The 23,416-nt window shown below is 43.0% G+C and overlaps 1 protein-coding gene across 3 annotated transcripts in view; it reads right to left on the bottom strand.

Moving 5' to 3' along the window:
• Positions 1-23,416, bottom strand: part of CASTOR2 (cytosolic arginine sensor for mTORC1 subunit 2) — a 143,022-nt gene that overhangs the window by 80,900 nt on the left and 38,706 nt on the right. For 2 of the 3 annotated variants that reach the window (XM_039563010.1, XM_039563011.1), the window contains exon 1: positions 21,172-21,357. The exons of the other annotated variant lie outside the window; for it this stretch is intronic. The gene's annotated coding sequence lies outside the window, so the exon portion shown is untranslated. Of the gene's footprint in view, positions 1-21,171; positions 21,358-23,416 lie in introns of those variants that run through there. 3 annotated transcript variants of the gene reach the window in all.

The following is a 23,416-nucleotide window of genomic DNA, read 5'->3' as shown; positions in this document are numbered from 1 at the left end:
CAAAATCAAGTTATAGGAATGTGTCTTGCATACAGTTGGTTTTGGGTCACTAAGGACTACATTCCCCAAAAGGCAAAGTGCATAAAGAAAGCAAATTTTTGTTCTGAACACTGAAAACACAGATGAGTAAATCTTCTTCCTCCAGCTGCCACTACTGATTGACCCATATCATAGTAAAGAAATTCAACTTGAAAAAGATGGCTTTCGAGGAAATTTGAATTTGCAAGCAAAACAAACCAAACCAACTCAACAAACACACAAGGTTCACAGAAATATAACTAAAATCAGCCCAGGGTTTAGTGGCATGGCTTGATGAGCTAAAAAGAAGCCACAGAAACCTGGATTTTGTCCATGCAATTCACTGACCATAAACCAGTCAGACATTTCAACCAGCTCTCTTCCCAACTCTTCTGACTTCCATTAAACTCAACACGAGCTTCACTCAACACACCATGGGCAAAGGGCAAAAGCAGGGGATATTTTTCTTTATAGAAATCTGCTTTTAACACTATTTGAAAGAACAGTGGTAGTGAGTGTATCACACAATACTCCAATTAGGATTGTCTTGCTCTGTCTGTGTTCAGCTTTTCATTATGGGCCTGGGCGCATTTCTGCAGCTCCTGCCAGGGCAGTGCAGAGCCTCAGAACACTACCAGGATGCTGTGCATCTCCACAAAGCCAGGGGACTGGTAAAAAAATCATCTGCTGCTCTTTATGTCAAAATGAAGTACTTGGAGCCTCAATACTAGGATAAAATGAATTTAAGGCAAGCTAAGGCAGAAGGTGAACCATACCACAGCAGACACACATATCATCTGCAGCAGGATGTAAGTCTCTTCAGAAGCCAAAGCAGCACAGCATCAGTGGTATCACGAGTCTTAAACATGGACCAGCCATGGCCATCCTAAGCACTGCTGAGGTGCTGCCTATGCTACGCTGACCTACTATAAAACCATTACTGGGAACCATAATAACTATTAACATGCAGGAAGGACAAGGACACATCCTCTTAGCCCAGAGCACTTGGGGGAGAACAGAAAACTGCCTGCAAGGCCTCTCAGCCCATTCTTCTCTGTGAACCTAAACCCTGTATTTAAAAGCTTTTCCATCCTTCCCTCCTTCAGAAAAATTTTATTAGGAACAAATAAATGTGAGAGGGGATGAAGACGCTTGAAGTGTGAAGAGTGTCACAGCCCTCAGACCAAAGAGACAGGAGAACCGCCAAAATAAAAATATCCAAAAGATAAAGTAACCTTAGATAACACGTTCCTCCAGTCAATACAGCCAGCTATGTGAGGACAGTTGCAGGACAGGCTGTCATCACTAAGCCAGATCCTTGCAACTGGTTCTGTTCCCAGCCTCTGTGCCTGGTAGGATAGGAGCACCTTTGTCCCAGTGCTAAGGCAGGCAGTAACACATCTCCTGGGTTACAGGATCCAGTCCCCATGGCTGCAGGCACACTGCCTTGTGCGAGCAGGGGAGGTTATGGCCATTGCTACTGACCAAAGCCTACATGGCAGGTAGGAAAACTTTCTTTTAGGTAAAACTGTAAATTACATCAGGAATTATTTCAGTCTGCTAATTTAGATCACAATGTCTTTGGATTTACAAGTTGGACAATGAGGCAACTCCCATCCAGTCTAAAAAAACAACAGACTGCCAACAAAAACCACCTCCCACCAAAATTGCCAGTTACATTATTATCTCCAGAAACTCAGATCGAACGCCTTGCTCCATTCTGGTCCTCTGGGCCAGCCTATGACTCAGCTTCCATTTGTGATACAGATCTAAACCATCCCTGTTGAGAAGCATGGGGATATCAAACCAAAACAAACCTCATCATATTCGCATTTATTGTGCTAATGGGAATTAAATGAGCATCTCAGGCACTTTGCTCATATTTTATTGCTGTTGTTCCCCCAGCATTTTTTTAAAGCAACATATCAGAAACAAAGCAGCAGAGCAATAGCAAAAACCTCTAAATCCCTAAATTTCATCAAAAATTATAAAAATAATTTTCATGAAACTCCATCTGATGCATTGTACAGTGCTGCCTGTACTGATTTCCTTCTCAGAGGATAATGGTAAAAGTGCACATCACTTCTTAAAGTCCTTTAATCTGTTTCTCTTGGTTTGATGCCTACCCCCCAGCATCTTTAACAATATTGTTTACAGTTTTATCATTGTTAATGACAGGAAAGCAGTTTTTCAAATCTCCACAGAGGGTCAATGAGTGTTTACATCAAAATGGGAAGAGCTCTTTGCTTTGGGAGAGAATGCTATAATCGAATCTCTGAAGGGGAAGTTGGAGCAGTAAATGAAAAATAAGTTTAGTTTCTGTGCAATGGAAAAGAGTATTCCTTTATTATCTAACAATTAACTAACTGATCCAGACACACCTTTTCCTCTTCTCTCTTTGCTATCCCTGTCTGCCAGCACTCTTGGAAGCCCCTCTGTTGTGAGTCAACTTAGTCACACATGAGATGCAAAAGCTATTCCTTCCATTTGAACAAGCCCATCATTTATTTAAGGAGAAGGTAACTGTGCTTTAAAAACTTTCTGTACAGCAGAGATATCCCCTGATCACTGTCAGAGTTGAACTCATTTTCAGCACAACAGAGAGGTGGAGTACAACACTGAATTTTCCTTAACCACAAAATTCTCTTCTGCAAACCAAAATCTGAACTGAGAAACATGTTACAGATGTGGTTGTGGGACCTAAGGTTTACAGCGGAAAATAAAGCACAATTTAATGTACAACAAAGGCTCGTGAACACATCATACCACCTGGATCCTGAAGGATTATCCTATCAGAACAATGCAAACACTGAGAAAAAGACTAAGTCCCATTTCCTTTTCCTTTCCAAATCAGGCATTATAGTATCACTCCTTTAATGCCCTCTGCTGAAGAACATTGACTTTTAAATCCTACACTAAAATACAACTGAGTTGTCATAAAATGTAATGCTGCTGTACATCCAAACTCATTTATTTGGGGTTCATAGTAGCTATTATTGTGATCATCCAAAAACCAGTGGCTATTTTGTGGACAGCAATGAAAAACACAGACTGCAGGGCATATGCTTTTTATTTCAAATATGGAAGCAACCCATGCTCAATGCACTGGGGGTAAGAGCTTCTTACAATATTGCTCCAAGATAAAAAAGAAGGAGGATGAAACAGAAAATCTGTTGTGGACTAGAATGAACTTGTTTCCCTACAGGAACCATAAACACAATTTTCCCAGCATGGGACATAATAGTTCTCCCACAAATTTCTAAAATATATTTCCAGTGCTCCATATAGAAAGTTAGATGCACAAGAAATGTTCGCAGCTTCAGTGCAGGCAGTAACTGAGAACATGTGTGGCAGGGGAATTGAAGGGGAGGAGGAGATTCAGCAAGACATACTCCATCAGAATGGAGTGGCAGGAGAAGCACATTTCAGGCCTCATCATTTTCAGAGCTTCCATTTGCAAGCTGGTCCAACACCCCACATCCGACAAGGAATGCTGTTTGAAGCTGGCATATCAACCCCAAATTTAATGCACATTAACAATTTAAGAGCCTGAATAAAAAATTTTAAAACAGTGTTTCATCAATTTCCCTTAGGTTCAGAGAGAAGCTTTAGCTTCTTGTACGACAAAGGACACCTTACAGCAAAAGCAACCTTTAACTGTTCTCATTCTCCTAGGCTCTGCTTTTGGGTCTGCTCATGTTGGGGTCTCCCCCTCCTGCCATGTGGTCCTGGGAGAGGGGCCCTGGGGGGAGACACGGGGGTTTCCCTGCCCCTGGTCAGCCTCGTTCCCCATGGGTTGTTTTGTGTTCCCCTGCGCAGGGCAAGGACCCTCGGGTCCTGTGATTGCCTCAGTTCCTCGGCGGATCCTCAGCCATGCAGCTGGAGAAATAAACATCTCTGAAACATCTATCAAGAATCCGTCCATATAGATTTCTTTTCCACGGGCCTCGTTATCTGATACACGTGTTGCAGTATCCGCCCTGTAACATGCTCAAGATGGATACTACCCAGCTCAGTGATGTTTAGTATTTCTGCATATTCTAGCTCATATTATGTACAAAACAGTGTTGTAGATGTGCCTGTAGCCAGCTTTCCATAAAACTGTAGTTAACCAAATCTACAACACTCAGAGGCACCAAAAGGGAGCTTCATTTGCTTCCTTTGCTAATGAAGTAAAAGGAAGCTCCTCTCATGTCAATTCTTTCTGTCTTTTTGGATAAAGTTCCCTATATATATATATATATATATATATATATGAAGAGGAAAATGCATTTCAAGAATTTCAAGGTTTTTAAAGTCAGTCAATACTGACTGTGAAGTTTCAGCCCTGAAAATGCCAGACGGTATTATTTTTAACAATGCTCTTCCAAAACACTTCCTAAATTGGTCTCTTCATGCTGCAAAGGAAAAGCCCATGGTAAAGGCAGAAGCATCAAACTTCTTCCCAGGCCTACCAGACCCAAGGAAAACATGAGAGATTATTCAGCAAATCAGCATTACATGGCTCAGATGGAATTCTGCAAGTTTCGGAATATTGTTCCTAAAATCCAGCTGCCAAATCAACACCCAAAACAAAAGCCAGAGCTCCTGCATATGTCATAAATGATAATGCAGAGTGGGTCACTGTTTGGTTCAAAACCAGTGTCATGGCCAGCACCATACCACAGATGTTTCTTGTTGCTCCCCCACTCTGAAGGAGCACACCAGTCACTCCATAGGACTGAGCTTTGCTGGGTCTGGCTCAGATCCCTGCAGGACCACCGGTGTGAGAGATACCACATTAACTCAAAAGCAGCTCAAATCAGGGCCTCAAACCAATCCTCTAGAAGTCTCCAGAAATTAATGGAGCTACCCATTCCCTCACCATGTTCTGACATTTGGGATATGTTTGCTGGCTGATGTAAGTGGCTGCACTGTACCTGCAGTGCCTTCATATTTGGCTTTTGATCCTTTCAGAGTTTCAGCACAAGAACTCTCATGCTCTCTTGTGCAGCACCCAGCACAATGAAGTGCAGACATTTCTAGAGAGCAAGTCACAAGAAGTGTGCTTCAGGAACATGCTTTGTAAGGTTGTTCAGTTCGCTGGGTGATGAGAAAACAGCTGTTTAGAACCAAGGATTCATAAACTCAATTTCCACCAAACAGCCTGGTGTCTGAATAATAAGATGGCAGGTGAAATACAAAGTCAGTAAATGGAAATTAATGCATACAGGGGGAAAATAATTTAAGTTCTGAATGAAGAATGACAGGATCTAAATGAGCTATTACCAGTCAGGAAGAAGATACTGGAGTCTTAATGGCTGTTCTCCAAAAGGGTCAAGGCTTTCGAAGATGCTGAGAGAACAGGGATAAAATCAGGCAGGGAGGTGAGACCAACTCATTACTCCAAAGCAAAAAATTCAGCACATCCCCAGCTGCCAAGTACTTCATGATCAAGCATCTCAAACTACCAAACAGGCTGGAATTCAGTTGGAAGGTGCCAATGGTGATCCAAGATGTGGAAAACTAAGCAGATGGAACTGTCTAACTGTGAGATTATGGGAGAAGTTATTATGGCCAAGGTGATTAAAGAATAATTCACTGTTTCACAGTGTGAGAAAGTGGGGCATACAATTAATTGATCTGATAACATGAAGTTTTCCATTTCAATACCAGCATGACTGTGTACCTGCATGACAGGGATAGCCAGATAATAACACAAAAGCCAATATGCACAGAGAAGAAATGGGTTCAAGGAAGAACTAGAAGATCTTAAAGATCCTTTCCAACTCAAACCATTCTAGGATTCTAAGATGAGTTCACCAGTGAACATGGTACCTCTGATGGTATCTTCCCTTTAGGACATCTCTTGCACTTTTGGCTCTGGGAGGATGCTCCAGGGTATGTACACTAGCCTAGTTTTACATCCCTGAGCAGCCCAGTGAGTCCTATGGGAGACATGGTGCTGGGAAAGATTGCTCTTGGATTTGACCAACTTTGTATTCCAAAGGAAAGCACGGCTCATAGCACAGGCAAGACAGGAAGATACAGCATGAAATAAAAACCTGCAGGTCTCAAGCCTTCCCCCCCCCCCCCCCCCTAGATGTTTTATTACTTTAGGGAGTAGTTGTGCAATCTGGCAACCTCTGATACCTACGACCCTTCAGGTAACTGGCCTCAGGGTCAAACAGCCCCAAACACATGCAGTCACAGAGCAAAGCCGCCCCCATTGTCATTTCACCCTCTTGGTCCTTCTAGGCAGGGATCCTAGAGGGACTCTTCATACTGAGCTGCCATTTCGGGAAGTATGTGTCAGCCCCTTCCCAGGGTGGGGAAGAGAGAATTACTAGCACTAATCTGAGCTGGCTGCCCAGCTAAGAGGCTGCTACCTCAGATACAACCACAGAGAATTCCATGCTTTAAATCCTGATTCTCATATTCATACCTCTGAGCCCATGTATCACGATGGGTAAAGGATCAGTGTAAGCTCAAAGCCAGGTAAAGCCTGTTATCATCACACATCCTCTTCTGGCATAGCTATCACAGTTACTAAATTTGTAGAGTTTTTTCAAACAAGATGAATTGTGTTGGGGAAAGGGGGCATGACAGAACTGTATCAGGAAAAACATCAGCATTTCAGTAACAGTTTCAGATTCCAACTATTAGAAATCAGTACTAATGTCATCTTAGTCAAACTAAAAAGCACCTAAATAGCAGTGGTCAGCCTATGTTTTAAAGAGGCATTTAAAGTCTATGGGAACCAATCCAATGCATTTATAATGCTCAGACAACCCTTCCACAAACAGAGGTAGCAAGAAACTAAGACAGTTTGAAGTGAGACCCTGAGGGAACAGACAACATCTATTTCCACTTGTCTTCGACTGGATAGGTATTTTGGAAGTTAAAGGAAATGCCATGCCCCTGGCAGATTTTAATACTTTAACTAGCAAATTTTCCCTTGCCTTTGCTTTAAAGCATAAATGAATCAAATGCAGCACCATTTAAAATACCACTTCTCCTGAAATTCTAATCCCCATTTAATTTTATGTCTCACTGCATTACCTGTTTTTCCACAGAGAAGGGGAGAATGAGAAAAGGGAAGAAGAGATGCTTCAGTAACCAACAGAGTCCCTAAACACATTCTCTGGAAACAGCCAAAGACTGCAAAATGACCAGGCCTTATGAAGGTCCAGCAGGCTGTAATTACGTATTTATGTCCTGTCCTCACCACGTGCTGTGCAGGCTAAGTATTCAAATAGATTGAGAAAATTAAAACAACAAAGTAACAGCTGTCAAAGATTTACAGAAAATTAAAATTGTGAAATCAGTCGCCAAGATTAAAAAAACTACAACCAAACTACACAATCTTCCTATTGTAAAGGTTTGGGGAAGAACAAATACTCTCATAACAATATAAGGCTGCATCATCAAAAGACATCTCCAAAGTATGAAAACTTAATGAGTAATGGTCTTGGATCTTCCTCTGTGTGCAGCTGTGTTGAGGCCCACCAAAACCAAATAAGGGCAATGCTGGGCAATGCCAACACCCCATCCCTCCATGCCTGGGAATGCTCTGACTTCATGTTTCCTTCCAGCCAGCAAGGGGGCAAGTGGACACAACAGAAAATAAGCTGTCAGATATTGCTTTTAATTTTCATCAATAAAAAAGTTGAAACGATCAGATGACTCAATAAAAGGAAGATAAGATACTTTGACACCTCTAGCACTGACACCTGCAGGCTTATGCCACACTGCCTGGGCTGAAAAGCTCCAAAGGGTATGTTCCCCTGCTGTGGAAAAATGCAACCAGCTCAGGCATCCAGGAGCTCAAGCATCCAACATCAACAGTGTCCAGCTTGGAAAGAAAATAAGTCAAAACTTCAGTAAGCTGAATCTATAATGTATATGGTTCTTTTGTCACCTCAGTTCTGTATTTTTTAACTGAATTACTTTAGCAATATAGGATTCCAGAATAACAGACCTGTGTAAAATGTAAGAATCTATAGATCTAAGGGAAAACACAGCCCTGTGAATTGAGGGATATGGCTGAAGTATGTTAACAATCTGCTTCCACTGAAATCAGGATTTGAAGCACACTTTACAGCTACAGACCAGGGTTCTCATTCATTTCCTGCATGAGTCCTTTCTGTCATTGTTATTTCAAAGCCCTTCAAAGCATGATCATAGGACAAAAGCTTATTTATTGATTCCTCTGAGTGAATACCCTAAATTTTGTTTAATGCTTCATAAAGACTCCAGTGAAAAGTTTGTTTTACTGACAAACCACAATCAGAATAAATGACAAAACTTCAGGTGAGATGCAGTCCTGGACTTTGGGTAGCGTAAGGCACAATGCAAAGTGCAAGCTCATAGCCTGATTCACCTGGTACAATTTTCCCATCTCCAGAGCCAGCAAATATCAGTGATTAGCAGCACAGAACGACAGAATAGTTTGGTTTGCAAGACACCTTCAAATCTCTCCTCTTTTAGTTTAAAACCAGTCCCTCTCATCCTATCCATATCTGACCATATAAAAAAATCCCTTATTTATAAGCCCCTTTAGGCACTGGAAAGGTCTCTAAGACTCTAAGGCCTTCTCTTCTCCAGGTGAACACCCCCAGCTCTCCCAGCCTGGCTCCAGAGCAGAGGGACTCCAACCCTTGGAGCATCTCCATGACCTCCTCTGGACTCACTCCAACAACTCCACATCCCTCTGATGTTGGAGGCCCCGGACTTGGACACAGTACTCCAGGTACTCACAAGGGAGGGGGAGAATCCCCTCCCTCGACCTGCTAGCTACTCCTTTCTGGATTCAGCCTAGGATAAGGCTGGCTTTCTGGGCTGCATCAGCACATTGTTGGCTCATGCTCAGCTTTTCATCCACCCCAAGCCCTTCTCCACAGGGCTGCTCTCAGTGAGTTCTCCCTGTCTCACCATCAGAAAGCTTTGTCTTAAAAATATATTTAGGTCACAGAAAACACTTGAATACCCTAGAAAAACATACAAAACTAAGTAAAATGTTGAACTAAAACAATAACAGATGGAATAAGAACTAAAGAATGCAAATTTTTTAGCTAGGCTGTGAGTGGACCTGACAGGGAGGTGAAAAGACTCTTAGAAAGGCACAATTCCACCTGGCTTCTGTTTGCTGCTTTTCATAAGGAGACCTCAAAGTACTTTCTAAAAAAAGTGAGTATCAAAATCAGGTTATTGCATCTCATCTTTACAGGACAGAGCACAAAAGTAGATATTCACTCTGGCCTCACACAGCCCAGACAGGTCTTAACATTTAGTGCTCTTCCAGTAAGTTCTCCACTAGAATAAACAAGTTTGTAACAGTTAAAGAATATTTTTAAACTATGCTGAGGATAAAGGGAGCACAGCCTTCAGCAATATATGAACTTTGCTTTCAAACACACATTTGGCTTTTGTCACAGCACAAAACAACAGAAACAAAACCACCAGGTATTGCCTGCACACTCAACACAGTGAGAGAGCAGTGAGGAGAGAAAAGCACAGGCCCACAGGACAGCAGGATCACAGCACCTTGCCAGCTTCATCCACAGATCAATCCAAGCAGTAGCAGAAAAGCTGGCAAAGGAAATAACGACCTGAATAATAAGATTCAGTTCTGTACAGAGGAGAAATATGAGTAAGATTTTTCTAGCATAACTAGGGATCTGCACCTAATTTGGTCTGACATGGTGCACAGGTCTCCAGCAGGATCTCACTTTCAGTAACCAGAGTGTGCAGCAGCAGTTCCAGGAGGTTTCTGCAAACAACTGCTGCCTGTGCTTCTGTCCCAGATAGAACTTGGAGGATTTATAAGAAAACTGTCTGAAACCAGGGCTTGACTGTCAGGGGCAACAGACAGTGCAGGACAGCCTGGGAAAGACAGATCTCTTCTTTCAATATAGACAACTTCTGTTTTGCTGAGTCCAAGGCTTTACTGTCAAGCTTATGCTTGGAGACACAGTCTGCAGACTTTGTTGTGGCAGAAATTAATTGGCTAAGTCACCATTTTTTCCTACTGACATATATTAGTAAATAAACAACATGGGGCTTTTGAACAAGGAGTAAGGGGGTGAAAGCTGCTCAAAGAACAGAAAATTATCATAAATGACCCTCTGATCTTCAAAGCTCTTAGGAATCAAAAGGACGAGCAACAGGCAAGGTATTAAGAAATCCAGTGGTTATTGCACAAAGTTTCCTTCACTCAGTGCCAAGATTCAAATCTCACTGGAAGGTTAAAAGTTCAAAAAGCCTTCTCCACTGGGCTATGACAGTGTGCCCAGTTGCCAAGCTGAGAGTCTCCTTTGTTATTCCAGTGCATTATCATAGACAAGACCTCAGACTCCGGTATTGTCCATCTTAGTCCGAATCTCAAGTGTTTGCTATTATTCTTGATGCAGAATATCTCAATACACAATCCTGGTCTGTTTGGCCCCATCTTGATGCATCTTCTCCCACTGCTTAAGCTCTGCTGAGCAGCCCTTCTTTCCTCACCACCTTCCTGGTGGGGATGGGAAATTGCACAGATGATGGAGGCTGCTAAGGAGGTGAGCCGACACAAAGCTCAGATGCAACATCCTTGGGGCATGCACTATCTGTAAATCTCAGCAGGATCCTGTTCCATAATTAAACACATTTGATCTTGTGACAGTAAGAGAGATATCAAGTTGGAACATAACAATACAATGATTAAAATTCAGGTGTGGTACAAGTCACAGCAGTATGGCAGTGATGAATGTCACACCAGGGGTGTTCTGGAGGGATGAAGTAACTTATTTTCACATATCTGTACAATTAAAATTTCCTTAAGTAGTAACACAAAAACATAATTAAGTGCTTCTGTGTTAAACCACATCCTATTTTTCCCTCTCAGTTTTTTCTAAAACCACTTACACAGAACTACATAAAGGTGTGCTGAAGACATCAACCAAGCTTCCTAATGCGGAATGACTGATTTCTCTGGTCATCAAGAATACATTTATACCTCAAAGAACTGAATAAATTCAAGAGAGGGACCTTACCATTCATTTGTTTGCCAGCAAGTTCTTTGCCTTTTTTCTCCACTGGTAGAAGAAGCAGTTCCATTAATTGCAGAATGACCCTCTGACGTACAAAGCAGTCAAATTCTATCACATCAAATTGCCCAAAGAGCATTTTGCACCATAAACTACAATTTCACCCATGGATTCAGGTGCTGTTCCCTATGAATGTGGGGTCAAGAGTCTGGTCCATGATGGAGCAGTGACAAGAGTGATAGGAATGTCTATGCACTGCTGTCTCCTGCTGATCTGGCAAAATGACGTGAATGTTTTGGGAATGTGAATTTTTAATTTCTGTCTTCCCTATAACTATACTCCCCTATTTAACCTCAATAGAGGGTTTGGATGCCCAGGAGGCATTTGGAGAAATTTTCAGTGTATTCCTAGCAGCTGAAGCATGATCCAGGATCACACACCAAGGTGTTCCTCCAGTGATGTCACAGCTGCTGAGAGTGGCAAAGTGGCTCTGAGCCAGGGAGCTGCTTGCAGGCAGGTGGGCCAAGCCATGAGTCACTGAAGCTGCCTGGAACGGAAGAGGAGCAGTGACCTACTGAAGAAACTAAAGGTATTATTAAGATGAGAAGACTACTTGTTTTTTTTTTGCTGTTCAATTGCTCAGCAACAAGTGAAGCAGGGAAGAGATGAACACTCTCTTGAAAAGACAGGACAAGGAAAATTTGAGAAAGAAGTGCTGACAGATCCCCTATTTTGGGCCTAGTTTTAAAGTGAAAGGCAGTTTTAATGGAAACACACTATGCTACTTGTTCCTTCCATATAAGTTTTTGACCTGTTGCTTAATTTCTGTTAAATGTCAGAGTTGCAGATTTCAAAGGTACTAAATTCAAACAAGGTTCACTAAAATGGGTGCTAGATAGAAGAGGAAAGCCTGTTTGCTATAGCTATGGGGAAAAGGCCATAATGTGAGCACAAACCTTATTAGATAGCAAAGAATCACAGAATCACAGAATGAAATAGGTTGGAAAAGACCTTTGAGATCATGAAGTCCAACCTATGACCTAACACCTCCTCATCAGCTAAACCATAGCACTGAGTGTCAGGTCCAGGCTTTTTTTAAACATGTCCAGAGATGGTGACTCCACCACCTCCCTGGGCAGACAATTCCAGTGCCCAATCATTCTTTCAGTGAAGAATTTTTTCCTGATGTCCAACCTAAACTTCCCCTGGTGCAGCTTAAGACTGTGTCCTCTCGTTCTGTCAGTGGTCGCCTGGGAGAAGAGACCAAGCCCCACCTGGCTGTGACCACCTTTCAGACAGAGTGATAAGGTCTCCCCTGAGCCTCCTTTTTTCCAGGCTAAACAACCCCAGCTCTCTCAGCTGTTCTTCATAGGGCTTGTGTTCCAGGCCCTTCACCAGCCTTGCTGCCCTCCTCTGGATGCATTTGAGCATCTCAGCGTCCTTCCTGAACTGAGGGGCCCAGAACTGGACACAGCACTCAAGGTGCAGCCTCACCAGTGCCAAGTACAGAGGAAGAATGACTTCCCTGGTCCTCCTGGCCACACTATTCCTGATACAGGCCAGGATGCCGTTGGCCTTCTTGGCCACCTGGGCACACTGCTGGCTCATGTTCAGTTGGCTGTCAATCAGTACCCCTAGGTCCCTTTCTGCCTGGCACTCTGTTCCCAGCCTGTAGTGCTGCAGGGGGGTGTTGTGGCCAAAGTGCAGCACTAGGCACTTGGACTTGTTAAACTTCATGTTGTTGGACTCGGCCCATCTATCCAGCCTGTCTAGAATCCACAAGAGGCATGTCTCAACTACAGGAAACCTCAGAGCTCACACCATGCTAGACTCCAGAGAGTCTCACTGCAAGAGAAAGCAAAAGGAAACCAGCTTTACTAGTTTGGCTGCTCATTTTCAACAGAGAAATATAGCCTGGGCAGGCTTTGCAAGCCAGAATCCTGCCTGGTTTAGAAATCCCCATAAATCTGTGGTGTTTCTTTATATTAATTGCTTGAAGTGGCTCGAAAACCCAATAGTGAGTGTCACCAGCCAAGGGAAGAGCACATGGATGGCCATACTTGTGGGAGAGAGCTGTTCCAGAGCATGAGTTGGGGACCACCCTAGAAGGGAATCAGACCTGACCCAAACACAGCAGCCTACGTATCAGGAGCCCAGATGTCCATGTGAGAAAGAGATTGGCATGACTGAGGGGTGTCTCTTGCAAAGGTCATGGCTCGGCCAACCCTCCTGCCCTCCCAGGTTACAGCAGACCTTGCTTTGCTCCCAGAGCTCTTCATTCACTCTGGAAAAAGCTTTCCTCTGCTAAGAAGCAAGGGCACTCAAAGCCAGCTCTGTGATTTTGGAGGAAAGAAAGCAAGCCTGGGTATGAGTTTTTGAAAGTTGAGGACTGCCAAACTTTCATTAAAGCAGTCCTAAAGTTTTCAGTTACTTCAACATCTGCCTGTATAAATAGAACATTTTTCTCAAAGTCAACAGTGGTCTGTTTTTATCTTCACTATCCTTTAATGTCTTTGCCCAGAGGGCTGGAAATGCTGCTTAGCAGCATCACCACAAAAGTGTAGCAGGACCTTCTGCATCAATAGCTGATGACTCAGGAATATGATATAATTCAGCCTTCACTTTCGGCTGTTTCTGTTAACCTGGATTTTCATCACACTACAAAATCTGTACAGAATGCTCAGTATCTTCTCCTTGGAAATGGCCATCTGTTAGCCCTGACACAGCTGAACTAATTTCAGGTTTCAGCATTGTGTATTAGCTGTAAGGCACCAAGCAAACAAGACTTGAGGAGAACCTCCCAGAAATTAGACTGGGGGATGGTACTTCTTAGTCATTGATGTACGGGGAAAATCAGCTTAGAGCTGCTGCTTCTGCCTCACTGATGGCAGGGCTTTTCCACAATTACTTGCCAGCCAGACAACTTCCACATTAAAATTCAGCAGCCAGACTTTCAAAGGTAGGCAAGGTTGATTACTGTGAGGTTTCCAAAGCACCCCCTGCTTCAAGAGAAGTGGAAAAGGAGTCAGGCACTTCAGTACCTCTGAAAACTCATATGAGTAACCAAAATGAACCGAGCTCCTTTGCACCTGGGTTGAAGTCTCACCCTGTAAGCATGGAGAACTTCTGTTTTCCATCCAAGGTGCTACCGTACCACGGGATCTCTTCCCCAGTAAGATGAGAAGGGACTTCACTGGAGCTGTTATAATTTCTAGACCCAGTGAATCACTGAGCAGAGGCAGTAGGAGAGGGAAACTTCTAAGCAATCCTTGCTTTCATGAAAGTTAAATACATTTGATAAACTTTGAGTAAACCACGGATCATACATATTGAGTTAATTGCATTCAGGCACAGCTCCACCTCTTTTCCAAACTGGTAGGAGGCAGAAGACACAACAAGTGAGATCAAAATGAGCTCATGGTGCCAAACACTCTCCTGTTACACATGGAACAATGTCATCCTGCACTAATTTGTGCTATGCTTTCTTATTCATTCCTCTGCATCAGTTTCTGATATATTCAAGATGGACTAAATGGACATGCTAAATATAAGTATGAAGCTAACAGTTTTATTTTTAAATTTATTTCAAGACATGATTGAATCTAGTATTGTTACTTTTCCCTCAGCTCACGTTCGTGTTCATGCTCGTGCTCATGAGCAATTCCATTCCATAGCAGGCAAGACAGGTAAGGAAAATTTCACTCATCTTCCTAAGAAAATAATTTACTTCTGTCTCAGATAAACACCATTTACAACCTTCTATGTCAATTCACATCTGCACCACTACACAGATCAGTAAAACTAATGCAAGATTCAGAATTTTCCTGCTTTTACTAGTCTTGCAACCTTTGTATCCAATCAGCCATTTAGTAAAAGCTGGATTCCCAAGAAAGGGCACTCTCTCTGCACCACTTATGGGTAGTATTGCAAAGTCAAGCCTTTAGGAACTAGGTGTACAATTGACCATGAGGAATCAGCCAAATCAGTCTCACTGGTTTATCCTGTTACTCTGCTGGCTTTGGAGAGGACAGAACTTATACAGCTTACAGCATACAAGGACTCTTTTCTAAGGTATTTGTTTAGAAAAATCCCACAATAAAAGGAGACATCAGAGACAAGGAACCTCAAAGGAAGAAGAGAAAACATTTTTGCTTTGCCAGGGACATGCTTCACCCTTTGGATCACACAGGTGCTACAAGACCAATCTGCTTTGTCAACAGAGGCCAGCATTCTCTTTTACTACCTGACACAACAATGCAGATTTATTTCAGGCTTCATTTAGAGTGGCTTTATCTTTCCAGCTGTGTACCTCAGAGACAAATACAGTCTCACAGCAGTTTCACCAACGCTAGTCCTCCAAAGATGGGTTTTGAGGGCCAAAAGGAGACATTGTCCTGACTGATCTTTGTCCTACACACCTACAGATTTTGACATCAATTCCAAAACTTACATATAGACCAGAACCTCAAGTGTGGGAAAGCAACTGCACATACAGGTGCTGAGCTCTCTGGAACAAAGTCCTGTGGCTTTAGTGAGGAAAAAAAAAAAGTCAGAAAAGGTATTATTCCATTTTAGATGCTTTAGTGTGTGAGAGAGCTCTTGTTCTCAAGAGGTAAATGTGAAGGGAAGCCTTGTTCCCTTGGGAAAAGGCCAGCTCCTCTACTCTAAGAAAACAGCCCCATAAAATACGAATGCAGTGCTCGCTCCTGCATTCCTCCCTGACTTTATGTCTATGACTGGAAGGGTTTTTTTCTCTCAAGCACGGGGACAGGCAAATACTACATTCAATTTCTGCCTAGATAAAAACACGTCCAAGAAAGCTGGAGTGAAAACTGAAACAGCCACAGGAGTAGAAGTGTGTACGTAGGTGCTCATGGTTGTTCAAACTGCCAGGACAAGCCTGGATCTTTACCTGCAAGTAACAGCAGAAATCTAATGGAAATGGCAGCACTGGGACTTGGGACTCCTCGATGCAGCTTATGGCTTCAACATGCATTCAATGCAGTATTTTGGGCTGTCTGCTGTTTTCCATCCATTTTTTCCAGTGAAAAATCCAAGTACAAAAAAACCACATCAACATCTCAGGTACCTCTGAGCTTACCAGCTGTGGGGAAGCACTGTAAATTCACAGGCAAGTCTTTCACCCAGCAGCAGTAAATGAGCCAATTTATTTTATTTTTCAGATGATAATTGATGATATCACCAATAGAAATGGCAAAGCACTAAAATCATGGAGAAAAGCCAGAAAATATAAAATATATGTAATTTGAGTAACACATTATTGGTTCTGCTGCTACAACTCAGGTAGTAGTTTATGACAACCTAGCTAATCAAGACTTCAATTTAGCTCTCATGAAGTTTGCAATCGTCCTTAAAGTTCAATAAAATGAAGTGCACTGAAGGCAAGGCATGGGGAAAGTGATAAGGAGAGAAGTGTTCAACAGTGGGCATATGAAAGCTCATGTACATGCTCTAAGTGTTCACATACCTGTCCCTCAAGATGCAACTTCTTTATGTTCATCTGTCATTTAACTGGAAGCTGTAGAATACCTCATTTCAAACACAAGCAGTTGCCAATGCATATTAATGAATATTAGCACTTACAGCATGCTACCATACTGTCAAAAAGGGTAGCTGTGCAACTTGCTGATTTCCATGATTTTGAAGCACAGAGGTAGATGGGTTTATGCACATATTACTCAGATGTCCAAAGAGAAAGAACAAACAACCCATTATGTCCATCTGAGAAAGAAAAAACCAATCTGCTGTGGCAAAGACAAATCAGTTTTTAGGGATGCTGTGGAGACACTGTTGATTACAAATGCTGGATTCTGGCTTCAATTTGTGGGGTGGGAAGATTAAACGTGCTCTGCCATTTAATAAACTTTACACTGTGCTCTACTTTTCTCTGCCTCACTCTTTTATCAAAAGAATGAAGCCATTTATCAGATATTTCCAGGCATGCTTCAGATATTATTACCAACTTAAATAATATCAGTTGCCTCAGCTGCTAGAAAAAGAAATAAAAGGTGAGACATAGGTCAGAAGTCCACAGTTTGGACCAAATACTGTCACCAACTTAACTCCTGTTACAAACACAAAGGCAAGATTACACATAAGGGGTCATATTTTAAGCATCAGACAATTTCAACACGCAGAGAAGAAGCAAGAGAAGCATAGCCTTGGTGTATTATTAAACAAGAACCAAGTACAAAGATATCCAATTAATCACAGGGACTGTTGTCATTTTATTGTCCCTCATGTGTTCAGACCGCTTCCATCCCATCCCATCCCATCCCATCCCATCCCATCCCATCCCATCCCATCCCAACAACTTAAAAATTGCTGGCACAGAAGCGAGGTAGCAGCAGTGAAAGCAACGCTCCCCACTATGCTTCCACCAAATGGCAGCAATTTGCTGTTGTGCCACGCTATCAAATTTGTACAGTTTTCTGATTATCAAATGACTGCCTTGATGCTGATGTAGCTAAAAACAGATGAAGTTTTAATGTAATCACATGCCATTTAAAAAAAGGAAAAAAGCCCCTTTTAAATGAAGCAGCTCAGCTAGACTTCACAGGTGTGGCGAAGGGTCCTGAAGCATTACCCCACAACTCAAAACCAGGATGCCAGTTTCTGTGTGTATGTGGAGAAAACTGCTTCTTGTTTATATTCAACCAGAACCAAGTCTGGTTCAACAGCCCTAGTTCTTATCTCACACCAGAAAGGAAGAATTTACTGAAAGAGCAAGGAGGGGAGAGAGCAAACACTAATATGTCCCCACAGAACAACTAACCCATTCCTGTGCTTGACCACCCATGAGCATTTCCATGTCCTCAGCACTGTTTTTATCATTTACCAAATAATTCCTTGAGGGAGTATTCAATTAGCAGTGAAGATTCTGGAAAAGTACTTGAAGATATTTCTTTCTTTTAAATGACCTGAAGGTCTCTGAAGAGGATGACTCTCTTGATGGAAGGAACAGATCTACATGAGCTGAAGTATTTCCCTAGGTAAGAGAAGACTGATGTGCAGGCCAACTCACAGCTGTATGTGCTGAAAAAAAAGCCTGCAGAGAGAATTATGCACTTGTGTGCAAAAAGCAGAGCAATGGGCAAAAAAAACAAACAAGAAGGAGAGAAGAGAAAATGGCAGTAGATGCAATAAGCGTTTACAAGTATATTCAATTATGGCTTTAAAATTTAACTATTGCATTTTTTAACAGAAATTATAATGCTCTATTGTACCTCATTGTAGTGCCAGACTTAGCCTTCACACTGAGAATCACTGTCTTGTGCTCCCAATACATCCAACTGTCCACCTCTCAGCTTTCAAAAAAAGAGGAAAATAAGGCATATATTGTGGCATTTCTGAGGATACTGCTGCTTTGGAACAAAGACTATTCTATTACCAAGTGCTCGCCTATACACTTTCTCCCTCAGGTATGCCAGGAGCAGGCAGTGCTCTCGAAAACTCCAGGTTTCCTGCTAGCCCCATCTTGCTCATATTTGACACAGTGCTGGCACACATGACAGTCCGAGCAGGGCAGTATCAAGGCAGTCTCCAAGTAAAAAGCCCTCTTACTTTTTACAGTGACAAAGGTTCACTGCCCTGCAAGATCAGAACTGCCCCACTCCTGGTTAACAACATGTTTTCTGCAGATCTGTGCTCTGGGTGAATTCAACAGGGAAAGTCCTGTCTGACACAAGAGACCGAAAGTTGGGAGTCTCTCCCTGTTCCCTACTGCAAACTCAATCAGAACAGTTCTTGCAGGTAACACAAAGGTAAGAAAGGATACTTTCTTAGTAACTTAATTGTGTACATGGAGAACAAGAATTTTGTCACCAACTTAAATGAGAAGAGGATTAGGCCATTGTGGAGGTGGGGTGTTGTATTTTAGGAATGGTATTCCCCAATTTAGTATTCCTACTGGAACACTTCAAACCATGCACTGCTTGCTCACACCTCCCCCCCAACCCTGCAGGGGGCTGGAGAGGAGAAATGGAGGCACAAAAGGTAAAGATCAGGGGCTAAGATAAGAAAAAATTCCTGAAAACAGTAGTGAAGTAAGGAAATGAACAGTAACAGCAGCAGTATTAATAACAGGGTAGCAGGGAGGCAAACGCTTCCCCCTGTGATTTGGTCACCACACAGAGCCCAGCAATACCTGACTTCTGCCAGACCCCCAGGGGACCCCTCCCGCCTCCCCTGCAATGGTGAGGTGGTGTTAGAATAATCTCCATGTGCTGACCATGCCCCCACCTGGCTACTGCAAAAATTAATCCTGTCCTGGCCAGACCTGGGACGTGGGGGTAAATCAGAAGCAAAAGCTTGTGATTCAGTGGGCGGGAACAATCCCATCAAATAAGATCAATACAATACCAAGCTACCAGCCAGCCACGCTCAACTCCCAAGCATCAAATCACCATGCATGATTTAACACTACTGCAAGTTTACACTGGCTGATTTGCTACTCTAAGAATAGCCATGAAGAAACAGTTAATTTCCCATAACATTTATGGCTATAATGAACTTCTCCCTCTCTCCATCCTGCCTAATTTCTTGCTATTAATTTATATTCCTTTGCCATGGAAATTCAGGCCAGTGTTTTCAACTTCACTGCTAGCAGCAGTCATCTACATCTGCTTGCAAGTCCTTCAGCAGCTTCCAAAGTGCTGAGCTACTGGTAATTCCTGTTGCAAGCAGCTGGAGCTGCAATGGCTCAGCACCTCTGTAGAAACAACCTGCTCAGTGTTGCAGTGCTAACTTAGTGGTAATTTGAACATTCACATGTTAGAATTTTATTCCTGATTTCAAACAGTCCAGTAGATAAAGCCACACAGCACAAAGCCACTGCAACCCAGCCATGGGTGGCCAGGGATCCCCGTGGTTATCAACATTCCCAAATAACCTCCTGCGTAGAATGGAACAGAGGAACAGCTTCACTGTGTTCATGTCCCTGACATCCCAGGGCTCATCATAAGCATGATTTAACTGTAGCATTATTCTAAATGGTGCAACAAATCTCCCTGTAACTGACACGGAGATCTTACTTTACAGAGAAAAAGGTTGCTTAACAAGCCCTTCCCTCCACCCCCAACCATCGCCGAGTATTGAATTCAGTTTTTTCCTACATCTCAAATGTGGAAATCAAGCCTAAGTTACTAAGTAAGCAGAAAACTTCAAGGTATTGCATATCCCCCTCCAAATTTCCTCTCTGCTCTACACAGACCCAGAAGACAGTTTTGCTTAAAGCAGTAGCCTCAAACAAAACATATTCCTAAAATCCACCTTACTCTAATTACAGCTACAGCAGACACACAGCAGTTGGGTCTTTTGAGGTGACAAGAATCTGGGGATTGTGTAGCATCCCCAAGCCTGAAATACAGTGTGTTTATATGGTCATCAGAACTGAAATACCTTAATTCTCTGAACTGCCCCTGATGCACTTACCTTTACAAGACTCAAGGAAGATATTTCCCCTGCCATGTTTTACAGATCAAAATTGAGAATTCAAAGCTGCCTGCAGTATTATTCTAGGTTTTCTTGTGTGATCTTAGGCCAGTCTCTGCTCTGTGAGCTCCCTTTCACATCTGCCTCAGAAAAAAGTTTGAGAAGGACTGGCATTATGACACTGCCAAAAAGCACAGAAGCTCTGGTGCAAACTGCAGGCTGAGCCTTGTCAAGGATGGGTTCACCAAAGTGGAGTACAATCACTAGAAAACAATCAGAAGACGCTGAAGTTTAATTAAAAGAAAAGGCAGAGAGATCACACTGCAGAGAAGCATGTATGTCCTGCTGGGCTCAGCCCATGCTAACAGCCCGTCAGCCTGTTCTTTTCAAGTGAGGAATTGCAGAGGAAATGAGGAAAGCAGCGAGGACCAATTCAGTCAAACCAGAGAATAATTCTTATCATCACTCAAAAGTCCAACTTATGCAAAAAAACCCACATGGTAACACAGTAACCCTTCCCCCAAGCCTGCAACTCAGACTGTGGAGCAGAACTGAACCCGTTGACAGTGCTCACCCTTCTGCCCTCCCCGCTTGCAAGGAGTCAGAGTGAAAACTGAGTACCTGAAGCCCATTAGTGAAAGAATTAAAGCAAGAGCCCAGATCTTGATAACCAAGTCCTTCCCCACATGCTCACCTTTCACAGCTAAAGTCACTGGTTTAAGGAACAAGACTGCCAAAAGCATGAAAATCCAGGTTAGGCACTATCATGCATAGAAAAGAGAGTGGCTGCGTTTCCATGGGGATAGCGGTGAGCGCATACTGAGCTGCTGTAGATAAGGTAGCACGCACAAGGAGCACACTAACGTCCTGGACAGCACCAGAGCCACCACACCTAAAATCCTGGACAGCCACACAGTGACAGACGGCAGATCTCCATTCAGGCTGTAATGTCGAGACAGGATTTTCCGCAGAGCAGGAGCTGGTGGAGAAGGTTCTTGCTAGTTCATGTCTTCAGATCAGACAAGCAGTGCTTTAACTCCTCCCCGGATTTACTGGTTATAGAAATCCCGGTGGAGGACGCCTGCCACATCTAAGAAGCACAAGTCCCCTGACTCCTCCCTCTCAGTTTCAGAGTGCCAGAAAGAATCATTTGGGCTCACAACTTGCATGTTGGGAAGAAAGGTAAATCACAGGGGCTGACAGGGGGACCTAGTGCAGGGTCTTGTGGGACACACAGAGAAGAACCCAGGGCTGTGCAGGAAAGGGAGATGTAGCAGGGGACCAAGCACTCCTTGTAGAGGACTCTGCAGTGCAAAGCACTGTTTTTTGGCTAAGCCCTCCACACTAAGCTGGGGGCAGACCCCAGATCAACCTGACACCTACAGAACCAGCAGGCAAGCCTCCCATTTGGGAACTGTGCACTACAGAGCTGAAAAGTCCTAAAGCAATAAAAACCAAGTTTCTTGCTGACCATAAAGCCTGACAGGGCTGCAGGGCAGCAGCCATCTCCCAGCAACAGTCAGCATGACAGGAGCATCCCCAGAGCAGTCATTAAAATCTTCTGGACTATATCAGACCTCAGGTGTCTGTTTATGCTCAAAGTAGAATAAAGGACTGCAGTAAAATTAATAAAAATATAAAACTTTTCTACTAACTGAAATACTTAAAGGCCACTTCTGCACATGTTTATGTCAATACTTGGGCATGCTGAGAAGCATGGGGCGGGGACCAGGGGCTGGCTCCTTACACAGCTGCACAGTTGTGCTAACTCCGTTATGAAAGTGAATGAGCCATTTGCAGGCAACCCAAATGCACAGAGACAAAGAAAAAGCAGGAAACTATAGAGGGTTTGATAAAATTAAACTCCCCAATGAATTTCAATTATATTCCTTTAGCAACTTAATAAATGGCAAGCTTAAACTACTGGGAAAAACAAAGTCATTTTACTGGCCATTGAAGTACATTTCTATGGCTTATGTAATTATAACCCCATGGCAAAGCTGCACCATTTGAAGTACTGTTTAAAAAAAGGAAACAAATTAAAACCCGACCAATTACTGCATGCCAGCCCAAAGATTTCAGTACAAAGCTCTATGCTGGCAAATAGCCTGCAATCACCAGAGCAGGGAATAATTTGTGTCTGTTGCTGCCAGGGAAAAATGGGGCTCCAAATGCCGACACCTCGCCCTCCCCCCCTTCCCCCCCCTTCCCCAACAACAATGCAGCATCATGCACCAGGCCTTTCACCAGCCTGTTTCCCATCACTTCCTGACACTCAGCAATTCAGGACATGCACTGTACGTGAAAGGATTTTACAAATAGATCTTCACATCTCCCTGAAGCAAACAGGTGTAAATTGTCCTTAACTTCATCACTTTCATCTTCACACATGAAAACAGGCATAAAACCTACTTCCAGAGACCAGATCAGAGTCAGGTTTAACATTATTCTAGATGCCACATCTGAGCTCAACTCAGACATCCCACCCCTTCACTCTCATATCTGCTCCACAGAGTACAATGCTCTTACCATGATGCTGCACTCCGACCACTGGAAATGGAAATGGGAAGCGGCTATCAAGTAAATTCAAGAGCTCCTGAATTGGGACAGTGACCCATGGAAACAGAGTCATGAGACTTTATTTTTTTGTTTATTTAAAAAACAAAGCAGGCTTTACTGCAGAATCAGAAGAGTGATAAATTGTTAAATGAATTCTGAAATTTATACCCTAAGGTCCAAAAGACCATTTCATCACTCAGTCCAGGTCTCTTTTAGTGCCAGTATCACACTGGAGCTGGGTCTCAGGAGATGAAGGATGAAGGACTCTCAACAAGAAAAGTTCCCAAGACCATCTTCTGATGCTCCCCCAGACTGGACACCTAGCAGGTTCCTGTGAAACCAGCACATCCAGAATTTCTTGGAAACAGATGTGGGAAAAC

The sequence above is a fragment of the Corvus cornix genome, chromosome 19 (genome assembly GCF_000738735.6).
Source record: "Corvus cornix cornix isolate S_Up_H32 chromosome 19, ASM73873v5, whole genome shotgun sequence".
Classification (NCBI taxonomy): domain Eukaryota; kingdom Metazoa; phylum Chordata; class Aves; order Passeriformes; family Corvidae; genus Corvus; species Corvus cornix.
Note: the sequence above shows the minus strand (reverse complement) of the source record. Positions and strands in the feature narration are given on the sequence as shown.